This window comes from Dermacentor silvarum, chromosome 10 (assembly GCF_013339745.2).
Source record: "Dermacentor silvarum isolate Dsil-2018 chromosome 10, BIME_Dsil_1.4, whole genome shotgun sequence".
In the NCBI taxonomy this organism is placed as follows: Eukaryota; Metazoa; Arthropoda; class Arachnida; order Ixodida; family Ixodidae; genus Dermacentor; species Dermacentor silvarum.
The window spans coordinates 91,553,411-91,565,907 of NC_051163.1; the positions used below are offsets into that span (position 1 = coordinate 91,553,411).

General features: G+C 49.6%; 2 non-coding genes across 2 annotated transcripts; one reads left to right on the forward strand and one right to left on the reverse strand.

Moving 5' to 3' along the window:
• The first annotated feature begins 275 nt into the window (after positions 1 to 275).
• Positions 276 to 347, forward strand: Trnat-cgu (transfer RNA threonine (anticodon CGU)). Its single transcript has one exon. It is a non-coding gene; the product is annotated as a tRNA-Thr (tRNA).
• Positions 348 to 11,695: 11,348 nt separating this feature from the next.
• Positions 11,696 to 11,884, reverse strand: LOC119432089 (U2 spliceosomal RNA). Its single transcript, XR_005188145.1, has one exon. It is a non-coding gene; the product is annotated as a U2 spliceosomal RNA (small nuclear RNA).
• Positions 11,885 to 12,497: the final 613 nt, after the last annotated feature.

Sequence of the window (12,497 nt, forward strand, 5' to 3'; positions counted from 1 at the left end):
ATGAATAATAAATTCGGGCCCCTCGGTTCTCTTTCTTCTCGTTCAATACATAACGAGGGTCTCGAATCCGGCAACATTGATGCCTTTAGCAGGTAGCATATGTGGGTTTATTGACCCGTTGCCATCACCTAAAAAGATCACTTGCTCGTGACGCCTGCGGCAGAAAGGATGTTCCACATCCGCCCCTAGGTTTGGAGTGGTGGCGCTGGCTAACACTCCCAGGGTTAGTTCTAGTTGTAAAGCTAAATACCTAAGAAAGTGGACGGGAAAACGGTTCCGCGGTAGCTCAATGGTGAGAGCATCGCACGCGTAATGCGAAGACGTGGGTTCGTTCCCCACCTGCGGACAGTTGTTTTTTCATCCATTTAGATTTACATTAATTTATCATTTCTTTAATTTAATTAGTAAAGTACAAGTAACTTCCCCTATGTTGTCCTTGGTGTTAATGTTTGTTGGCTTCTGATGATACGATGTATATATATATGTATATATATATATATATATATATATATATATATTGTGAGACGACGCCCGGGACGAAGGCAGAGCTCTTCTATTGACACACAGCGCGAGACAGCCCACTGAACACCAACCCGACAAAATCATGATTATGAGGATGGGAATATACACATGCAGACGATGATGAACTGCACAGTTAGCGCTCACACTAACTCCCCCCCTCACGAAAGCGGCCGGTAAGGCAGCGAGTCAGAAACGGTCGGAACGCCGAAGATACGGCTTCAGGCGAGAGACGTGAACAATTTCAGTGCTGCGGCAACGGCGGTCAGTAACCGAGGTAACAGGAGCTACGCGATAGTTCACGGCAGATGTTCTTTCAAGCACGGTATATGGGCCGCGATACCTGCGAAGAAATTTTTCACAGAGCCCTGGCACTCGAACAGGTGTCCACAGGAGCACTTCGTCGCCTGGGCGGAACGAAATGACACGACGGGTCGCATCACAACGGACTTTCCTCTTGTCCTGAATGGTCGCGGTATGGGCGCACGCAATTTCGCGGCAGTGGGCGACGCGGGCGGCGAACTCCTCTGGTAGAGATGTGGATGGAACAGAAGGCGTAGAAAGAAAGGTGGTGTCCAAAACAAAAGACGGTGCACGGCCGTACACGAGGAAAAAGGGGCTGTAGTTTGTTGTGCGTTGAACGGCGGTATTATATGCAAACGTGACGAAAGGAAGTATAGTGTCCCAGTTTGTGTGGTCGGGTTTCACATACATGGAGATCATGTCGGACAGAGTTCGATGGAAACGCTCGGTAAGACCATTGGTCTGGGGATGGTACGCAGAGGTGGTCTTATGAATGGTGTTTGAGGCTTGCAGGACTTCAGCAAGAACATGGGAAAGAAATGTCTTGCCACGGTCACTTAGAAGAACACGAGGCGCACCGTGGCGCAAGATAATGGCTTGCAGGACAAACTCGGCGACCTCAGAGGCCGCACCAGAAGCAAGAGCTGCCGTCTCAGCGTAGCGAGTGAGCTGGTCCACGGCGGTGACAATCCAGCGGTGACCCGCGGGTGCAAGCGGCAGGGGTCCGTATAAGTCGATGCCCACGAATTCAAAGGGAACGGACGGGCACGGCAATGGTTGTAAAGGGCAGGCGGGAAGAGAGGTCTAACGTTTTCGATGTTGGCATGACGCACACGAACTGACGTACTTGGCAACACTAGTAGACAGGCCAGGCCAGAAACAGCGAGTCTTAATGCGGTCGTAGGTTTTATGAAATCCTAAATGGCCAGCCGTTGCGTCGTCGTGAAAAGCTTGCAAAATTTGCAGTCGAAGTGAGCGAGGGACGACTGGGACCCATCGGTGACCGGTAGGGTGGTAAACTTGCCGCAATAATGAGCCATCATGAAGTTTAAACCGTGCCAGTTGTCGTCTTAAGCGGCTGTTGGGAGGACGGGATAAGCCAGTGAGCCGGTCGATAATTGTGCGGCAGTACGTATCTGCACGTTGGAGGGAGGCGAGGTCTTCGGAGGCAGAATGTCGACCGAGGACACGAACCGTACCAGGGCCATGGTTGTGGTCGGTTGGCTGGGCGGTGCCGAACAGAGGGAAGGTGAGACAGGGGCATTTAGCGACAGCGGGCAACGAGACAAAGCGTCAGCATCTTGATGTTGCCTGCCAGACCTATATGTGACAGTGTAGTCGCACTCCTGCAAACGCAGAACCCAACGGCCGAGGCGTCCGGACAAATTCTTCAGGGAGGACAACCAACACAGAGCATGGTGGTCAGTCACAATTGTGAATTGGCGGCCATATAAATAGGGGCGAAACTTTTGTATGGACCATACGATGGCGAGGCATTCTTGTTCGTTGATAGCATAGTTTAGCTCAGCAGGAGAAAGAGTACGACTCGCGTAGGCCACGACTTGCTCTTCAGACGAGTGGTTCCGCTGCAGCAGGACAGCGCCTATTCCATGCCCACTTGCGTCAGTGTGGAGGATAGTAGAGGCTGTGGGATCAAAGTGACGAAGCACTGGTCCTGATGTGAGGCATCGCTTGAGGGTCTGAAAGGCTGCTTCACATTCATCCATCCAAGTAAAGGGTGTGGTCATGTTCAGGAGTTTATGAAGAGGAGCTGCGATAGTCGCGAAGCCACGGACAAAGCGGCGGAAGTACGACGCTAATCCGAGAAAGCTGTGAAGGTCTTTAGGTATAGATGGTGTTGGGAAATGCTGTACAGCAGCGACCTTGTCGGGATCTGGCTCAATGCCGTGCTTGCTGACCACGTGACCTAATACTTTAATGCTGCGGCTCGCAAATCGACACTTCTTACTATTGAGCTGGAGACCGGCCTTGGCTAGACACGTGAGAACGTCGTCTAAACGTTCTAGGTGCTGAGAGAAGCTGGACGAAAAGATGACAATGTCGTCCAGGTAACATAGGCAGGTTTTCCATTTGAGGCCGCGTAGTACGGTGTCGATCATTCGTTCAAATGTGGCAGGCGCATCACACAGACCAAAAGGCATTACGTTGAATTCGAAAAGACCATCAGGTGTTGCAAGCGCCGTCTTCTCTTTGTCGGGCTCATGCATCGGGATCTGCCAGTATCCAGAACGCAAGTCGAGGCTCGAAAAGTATTCGGCACCTTGTAAGGTATCCAAAGCATCGTGAATACGGGGCATAGGATATACGTCCTTACGGGTAATTTTGTTTAGTGCCCTATAATCGACGCAAAAGCGTACCGAACCGTCCTTTTTTTAACTAGGACAACTGGAGGCGACCAAGGGCTTGCTGAAGGCCTTATAACGTTCCGTGTGAGCATGTCGTTGACTTGGTCTTCTATAACTTTCCGTTCAGCAGACGATACACGGTAAGGGCGTCAACGAATGACGCGGGATCCATCGGTTTCGATGTGATGAGCGGCCACGGTTGTTTTACCCAAGCCATCCGAACACACGTCAAAGCAAGGTTGGTGTTTCCTTAAGATGCTCAGCAAGGCATCAGTCTGAGTTGGGCTCAGATCTGAACTCACAGTGGCCCTGAGAGCACTGGGTGAACCGTCCGTGGGCGTACACTCGGCGAAGGAGGAAGCAGGCGAAGCAGTGACGACACATACTGGTGCTGCGTCGATAAGCATGGCAACAGTGGACCCCTCCGGCAGCAGAAGTGGCTCTGACGTCGTGTTGTAGGCGGTCAGACTGGCGCAGCCGCGTGAGAAACGCACTAGACAAGAAGCGATGGCGATTCCCCGAAAAATGCAGCGCTGAGAAGGGGAAACCACTGCGTCGCCGTCGATATTGTCGCTAGATCTAATGGTGAGAATGCGGGCTTGGCCGGGTGGAAGAACAAAATCTGCCGCTGTGACAAGGTGGGGCGGCGAGGAATCGGCAGCGTCACGGAGCTCGGTGTCCGTAATATGTATTTGGGGTTGTCCGCACGAAATGACAGCAGATGCAGCTGACAAGAAATCCCAGCCTAAGATGATCGGATGAGCGCACGACGGAAGCACAGTAAACTGTATATGATGGCGAGTTCCGTCGATGAGGACACGAGGAGTACACTGTCCGGTAGGGTAAATCGGACTGTCATTGGCGCCACATAAGACCGGACCAACATACGGAGTTTGCACTTTTCGTAGGCGGTAGCATAATGCGCGATGAATAACAGAAATGGCGGCGCCAGTGTCAATAAGAGCGTCGACGGAAACACCTTCCACACAAACAGCGAGTGAATTAGTCGGGCGAGCAGGAGGAATTGGGACATTTCGCAAACAAGCAGTTTCTCCTCCAAAAACTGCAGCGTCTAGTTTTCCGCATGGTTGTCGAAAGAAGTGGAGGCAGGGCGCAGGGGCGATGAAGTACGGCGGAACGGAGACGAGGAACGACGACGGGGTGAGCGAGAAGACCGGGACATGTCTTGGGACAACGGAGGTGAGGGCGAGCGACGTGACGAGGATATATAGGGTCCTGGAACGTAGGCGTCCGATCTGGGCACATAGTCTCTCTCATAGGCGGAATAGCCACGTCGTTCATCATGCTGGCGCCGGCGGCAGAAACGAGAGATATGACCACGTATGCCACAGTAGAAACATACTGGGCGGGAAGGGCGCCAGGTAGAGTCGTATGGTTGCATAGGGGCCTTCGCTGCCATCGAGGCCAGGTGGTCGCAGACAACGGTGGCAGGTGCAGATGGAACAGGGACCGCAGGCCGCGAAGCAATCTCGGCGTAAGTAGGTGCACAAACAGGCGCAGGGGACCGGGCAAGTGTTACACTTGGCATGGATGCCAGTTCTTCTTTGATGATCTCGCGCAAATTGGGCGGAGGAGCGCGCAGAGACGCAATGGTGGTGTTGGCTGTGCCATGGCCGTGAAGCTCCTCTCGCACACTGATGCGGATGAGCACTCGCAACTCGTCGTTGTCGGTAAGGTGAGCGTCGCAGGAGGCGCGTGGAAGACGAAAGGCGCAGATCGTGGCAAGGCGTTGGCATGTCGTGATGATGTCATTAACCGAAGTGGGGCTCTGGACTACAAGAGCGTTAAAGGCAACGGAGTTGATGCCCTTCAGGATATGGCGGATACGTTCCCCTTCGGGCATGTCACTCTGAGCGCGACGGCAGAGGGTCAGAACGTCTTCAATGTAAGAGGTATAGGACTCTTCGGCTCCCCTGGATGCGGGTAGCGAGCTTCTGTTTCGCTACTTCGGAGCACCCAGCAGATGTGCCAAATATCTGTCGCAGCTGCGCAGTAAATGCTGGCCAATCAGGGAAGTCACGCTCATGGTTGAAAAATCAAGTTTGGGCGACCTGCCTCAGGTAGAAGGCAACGTTGCGGAGCTTGTTTGACTCGTCCCAATGGTTGCAAGCGCTCACCCTGTCGTACTGATCAAGCCAGTCTTCCACGTCCTCGCCGGGAAGGCCAGAAAAGACCTTAGGGTCGCGTTGCGGTGCGGTGACGGACCAAAAAGGCCCAGCTGGCGGAGCTGAGGTGGTAGAAGCGGAGGATGCGGTGGTTTGTGCCATGACTGGTGTTGGCGTGCACAATCGCCGACCAGAGCGGAGCTCCAGGGGTGACCGGTAGAGCAAGAGGACGGGTATATCAACGCACGCTCCACCACTTGTGAGACGACGCCCGGGACAAAGGCAGAGCTCTTCTAATGACACACAGCGCGAGACAGCCCACGAACACCAACCCGACAAAATGATGATGATTATGAGGATGGGTATATACACATGAAGACGATGATGAACTGCACAGTTAGCGCTCACAATATATATATATATATAACATCGTGTTGGCTATGGTGTTGGGCTGCTGAGCACGAGGTCGCGGGATCGAATCCCGGCCACGGCGGCCGCATTTTGATGGGGGCGAAATGCGAAAACACCCGTGTACTTACATTTAGGTGCACGTTAAAGAACCCCAGGTGGTCCAAATTTCCGGAGTCCCCCACTACGGCGTGCCTCATAATCAGAACTGGTTTTGGCACGTAAAACCCCATAATTCAATTAACATCGTGTGAAGTGACCCTAATAGTCTACTCACGACTCTTCAGGAAACGTGCTCCGTACCCTCGGTCTGCCTTGCCTTTGATCGCTAATTCTGTATCCTCTTATTGTAATATTTAGACGGATGATAAGTTGAAATGCAGCCAGTCTCCATCCAAAGTATTCCGCGGCAATTATAGGTGCGTACCTATACATTTCGCTCGCGCTATAGCAAAAATAAAATCATGCACTTCTGCTGTGTTCCCTCAGTTTGTAAGAACTCTCCTAGCGAACTTAGTAGGTGAGGAAGTGTACGTCAACTGCGGGAGTCGCAGCAAAACCAGTGAACCCACTACTAAGATCCTACATTCTCAAAACTCGCGTACTCTTGAGATGAAATAGAAATTGTCAAATAAGTTTGAGTGTTATAATTCTCTCGGACAAAAATAAATAATAATTTTGTTGTTACAAATTGATAAAATTGGTCGTTCTTTGTCCCACTAAACAAGTAGCATATCACTGGAACTGTTTCTCTTCTTATTATTATTGTTACTACTGTTCACTTTAAATGCGTCTCTGTACAGCTCAGTTCGGTCAATACAGCAAAATGCGCTTTCCCACGAACCAAGAATGACGGTGCAAAGTGGCTCACCGCTTTCTCAGCTGATAAGGAACTCGAGGATGCTTTAGTAGAGGTCTCGGCTGGCGCAGAGCGCGCAATTCCACCAGTGCCTAATCGGTGACCCTCGGTGACGTTGGGCCCGAGGTGGTAGTAGCAACCTTGGCAAGCATTCAGCTCTGGCGTCTTCGGATTCTGCATCGAAATAACCCTTCAATTAGTGGGCATTAAGGTTAAGGGTATACAGTAGAAGTCAGCACGCAAAAAATGTTATACATATCAATACAAATATCGCGAAGCTCGAACGGCAATTCTCAAGTAAATGAACGCAAGCTAGCCAGAGCGATGGCGCCCGCGTGAAAGAATGAAGAAAAGCAACAGAAGCCAACCTGGCTAGCGCACAACGGCCCTGCGGAAAAAAGGACTCGTGGAGGGAAGGACGAACAACAATGAAGAAGTAGAAAATTGAATAGTACTCAGCCCAAACGAGGAACGTTGCAGTGAAAGGAACACTGGCAGATTGGAGAGCCTTTTTTCTTGTGCGGGCACGGAAAACCCGATGCGACCGGGCGCGTGGTCCTCGTGCAAAGATAGCGGCTCAGAATTTCCTCTAAAGATGGGACACACCCACTGGCGTGGCTAAGCTAAGCACCAAATGGTATTAAGAACAAGAAAAAGAAACATAAAAGTTAAACAAAACATCATAAATGTAATTATAAAACAGGATTACCCAGTCAGCTTTGAAAAAGTAAAAGAACGAGCAAAAGATAAATATAAAAAAACACCGCATATCCACGGGGTGAACGATGATGAGTGGGCGAAGCTCCGGAGGGAATCATCGGTAAACCGTGAATCTTCCGTGTAATTCGCCCAGTCTCGCCGCACTAAATCGAACGATTGACTTCCACCAATGACACGCGCCATATGTGACGTCATTCCTATTTTATAACAGCGCCCTTCATTATAATTGCACCATATCCCGCTTAAGGGGACGCTAGCACAAACGCGTTAGAAACGTGCAGTACTCTCTAGTAAGGGGGAGAGGCCACAGCGTCTTACGCAGCCGTTTACAAATGCCCACAAGCCGGAACGTGCACCGCGTTTGCCGACGCCATCACATGACTACTGAGAGAGTATAACCCCCGTATTCATAGGCGCTCCTCGACTTGAACTTGACTTGCCACCGCCTTCAACGCGCTTCGAACGCGCTGCCCAAGGCGGTGGTAAGTCAAGTTCAAGTCGAGGAGCGTTTATGAATACGGGGGTAAGGTGGAGAGGCTACAGCGTCTTACATCAGCTTCTTACACGGGCCGTAACGCGCTAGCACAAACGCGTTAGAAACGCGCAGTCTTTCGTTAATGTTGGGTATTTATTGTCATCGTGGTGCGTGTGTCCATATGCGCTTCGTGGCGTAGTGGCTAGCGCCGCGCGTTCGGACGCGAGGGGTCTCTGGTTCGATTCCGCGCTACGGACACAACTTTCCGAATTTTTTTTTTTTTTTTAGGGGCGAAGCTCCTTAGGGTGTGGGTCTGTCCCTCCTCTGTAGTATGTAGTAGTAGTAGGTAGCCACGTTTAGCTGCGGCACCAAGTGCCTATTTATATCAGAGGCTCCGGCAACAGTCACCAACGCCGCACGCATTTTGAGCGAACGCGGGAAAAACGCCAGCGGCGTCGACAACAGTTCTGCGTGTTGCCGGTGCTGCTGCATGTCCAAGTTTATACAGCTGATAAAGCTAATATCATTACTCCGTATAGCTCTCTACAAATTTGCTATCGCAATTGATGCTTCGCCTTTCAGGTGAAACTGCGACAACGTTTTTTTTTTCATAAAAGTAGACGTGGCTACCTACTACGACTACTACTACTACTACTACTACTACTACTACTTCTAGTACTACTACTACTACAGAGGAGGGACAGACCCACACCCTAAAGAGATTCGCCCTTAAAGGTCGGAAGGCGATTCAACGTCTACTCGAAGACGTTGAAGATAACGTCTTCCTGGGTGAAATGAGAGTGAGAAAGGTGTGTATGCAGCGTATAGTATGCTGCGAGGCACTCGCGGAATGACAACGTGTCATCGACGTCCGCTAGTGTTTGAAATGACTTCCAACTTTTTGTAATCAGTTATCGTTATCAGAATCATCGCCATTGCCATTACTACCATCATCATTAAAATCAACGTCAGCATCATCAGCGTGGCTCTCAGGATTACCTGTAACTCATCACTCTCATCATCATCACCATCATCAGTTTTGTCACAGTTTTAAAATGAACTATCCTGGTAATCGACGCATGAAAGAGCTAGAATCTCAGTTTCGAAGCACACATACCCGTGAAGGGGTTTTCTGTAAGTATCCACCTAGCGAACATGTCCATTTCGTCTGATGCTTAAGTTTTGATTGGCTAAGTTGGGGTACGGCTGAGAAGGACAGAGGCGCTTGCAGCCAATCATAAATTCTGCTGCAGTCAAACAAAAAAGTCACGCAATATTCCACTGCTGTGAAGATGAATAACCAGCCAAGCAGTTTAGCAGATGACATAGAGGTGACACAGAATATATGTCAAAGGTATGAGCAAATTTTATTTCTCTTGAGCGGTGAGGACGGCCACCCCGAAGTGCACACACTCACTTTTATTTTTATGGGCGGTCTTTATCGGTGGCATACGTCGCGTGGAAGACTGCCGGCGCCTTGGGGAGCCGGAGGAGACTAGACACGCGCTACGGGGCCTCCACGCCGGGAACGTTTCGAACGACGACAAGATGGGTCAGCAAGAGCGTACACATGAACGACGCGGGTCGTACAGCGGCAAATTTTTCAGAAACCCTTATCATCTACCTGAGTGTTGACTGATCTTGAAAATTGAGCCTGTTGGTGACGTATCTACTGCAAATACATATCCAAGAGATGAGACGTCTAAGCTTTGCCACAGAATGAAGCGATTTTGGATTAAATTCAGTAGCTGACTTTTTGCTTACGCAGATTTGCTGACGGACACGAAAAAAACACGGAAACCTAGCCATAGACAGCTTCGTTGTAGTAGACATGTCCGCTGGGTGGTCAGTTACAGAATACCCCTCCAGGTCATATGGCTTACTGGACTTTCTCGAGGAGGCCAGACGCAAGAAAAGAGACCAAAGAATTTAGTCGACTCGCAATAAAGTTCAATCATCATCATCATCCTGGCTTCACCACCGATCCGATTGAGTCAAGCGTTGGCGACCGTCTCGTTCGCATCAATGTTTTTTTTTTTTGCATCCAAACACACTCCGCGTCTTTGCAGACCCTCTAACCTTCCGCGTGCATGCAACCGCAGTTTTGTCCATCTTATACAGCGATGCTCTCACAATACCATATAACTCATCGGCATTACTCATCATCGTCCCATTTGTTACATTTTTAAACTAAACTATTTTCCGAATCGGCCAAAGAAAGAAGCCAGGTACCAAATTTGTAAACACACATACGCGATGGGGAAATGTGGTGGTAGCTCGCCCGGGAAGACCCTGCCTTCAAATCTAAAAGAAAGCAAAGTGTTAGTGTGCTGAAAGAATTCTCATAGATTTTGAAGTCGATCTAACGATTTCTTTATTTAAAATTCAAAATGTATATAGGTTTAAGCATTCGTTGACATAAATCGTTGTATAGGTTTACTAAAATACCAATTTAATAAATTATAGTTAAATAAATTATAAACCTATACATAAAATGTAAAGGTCTATTAATTTGTTGACAGATGTATAGCATTCTGAGCAACTTATACTTCAAAGACGGAAAAACTGTACAAGCAAACTCTCACACCATTTCGAGGTGATTATCAGCATAATCTTGCTGAAGTACTATATTCTATTTCATACAATGCGTGCGACGTCGCGGAAGCGCGGAAGACTTCTTGCGGTTGCAGTATCTGTTCGCAGCTAGACTCCGCTCACATGGACTGAACGCTTGGGTGTTGCCTTGTTTCTTCTGTCCTTTTGTACATCTGCGCTGTACTTCACCAGTGCGTTTTACCAAGAAGCGTAAACAGCTACATTAGTTGAGTTAACAATTTTACTATGCTGCACTATTATTACTTGACTCAAAATTGACTACTGCAAAATCACGAATTGATAGCTTCAACAAACTTCACGCCACCGCCGCTGATGCTGCTGCTGTCATGCATGCCGCGTCGGCAGATGATTTAGATGGTGCATAAACATGGCAGGAGCGTGGCAGAGAACTAAGACGAGGAAAGAAACTCGCTTGGAACTTTGCATCGCTCGCGTCATCCCAATTCCCTATGGAGCTTCCTTGGCGTATTCTCTCTGCAACTGTAATTATCCGTGACATCCAGCAAAAGCATTCTAAAACTGCAACGCTTACCTTTGTACTAACAACAGAGCTCGTTATGGTGATGGGTTGCTGAGCACGAGGTCGCCGGATCGAATCCTGGCAGCGGCGGCCGCATTTCGATGGAGGCGCAATGCAGAAAACACCCGTATACTTAGATTTAGGTGCACGTGAAAGAACCCGAGGTGAGCCAAATTATTCCGGAGTCCACCATTACAGCGTGCCTCATAATCAGATGGTGGTTTTGGCACGCAAAACCCCATAGTTATATTTCATTTAACAACAGAGGGGAGGTGGATAGAAGGGTAGAGCGCAGCTAAGAAGAGGAGGCATTGAATGGGTAGAACCGACGCAGTCACGAAATAAGTGAATGGCAGCCTTGCCCCACTTCGCTCGCAGCTCGCATACATTGGGGGAGGGCGAAAGATAGAAAAGACGAAGTGAGAAGACGAGGAAACGGTACTGCTTGACCCCACAGCGGGTTCGTTCTTGCTCTTACGTCACTCGGAGAAAGAGTGGAACCTAGCATCGCGAGTACATCAGTCAACGAGTGGCGTCCAGGCGGAAAGCCGTTGTAACTTTTGCGGCTCCATTACAATTTGCTTTCGCCGGAGCTGAGTTTCTTATGGCGGACGATCGCTATAACAGTTCCGTCCACACATCCCACACTTCGAGAATCTTGGGCGGTCCAGAAAGCCTTCTTTGAATGCAGTTTTCTCCTGCGCGGTGGAAGGGAATGTCATTCATCCTTTTACAGCGAAGCAATATACGGCTAGTTTTCAGGACATCTATGTCCGTAGGCAAATTACGTTTGCCGATCCTGATAATAGTGCTATACCTGGCCGCCCCGCGGGGGTGGTGCAGCAGGCTTCAAGCACTCCGCCAACTTGCAAAAATAAATTTAATGTCTTTGGTCCAACTAGAGCTTGTATAGGATATTAAGCTGATAAGAAGAGCTACTATACTTTGACCAACGTCGACCATGTTCGCAACATGACCAAAGTCGGCCACGTTCGCACCATACACGTGTACGCCATCTCGCGTATTCAAACTAGTGCCTACTAATCTGAGTGTCTTCTGTCGCCTGACGTCGTGCTCTATGTAGGCTTTTTTACTCAGTTCTGCTCTGACTGTGTAATCGGTATACCGCGTGTTGTACGGTCTGAACAAGAACAGCGTACATATCACGAACGACGGCGTGAACAGAACAGGGAACGAGCACGGCGGCTGCGGAAAGAGACCGCCGAGATGAGCGGGCCGCGGACGCTAAGTCAGCGTGCTGCCTGCTGGGACCGCGAGGCAGAAAGAAATGCGTACAGTCCATGCGACCCCGATCCCGCGAACTTTGAACGTTTCAGCGGAGCAACGGTCAATCATCACATACACAGCTTCACTGGTCATCCACCTTGACAGAGTGGAATGGCAGTAAATTTTTTTCTTTACCTACTACCGTAATGGCCTTTGCGACGGCTGCAATGATGCGACCGACGGACGGTTGCGATAGCCCTATCGCTTCTTCATTCCCGGTGCACTGTTGAAAACTCCCAATGGCAAAAACAAAAGGTTAAAAATCAGCCATTGCACTCTGTAAAGGTCGATGACCAGC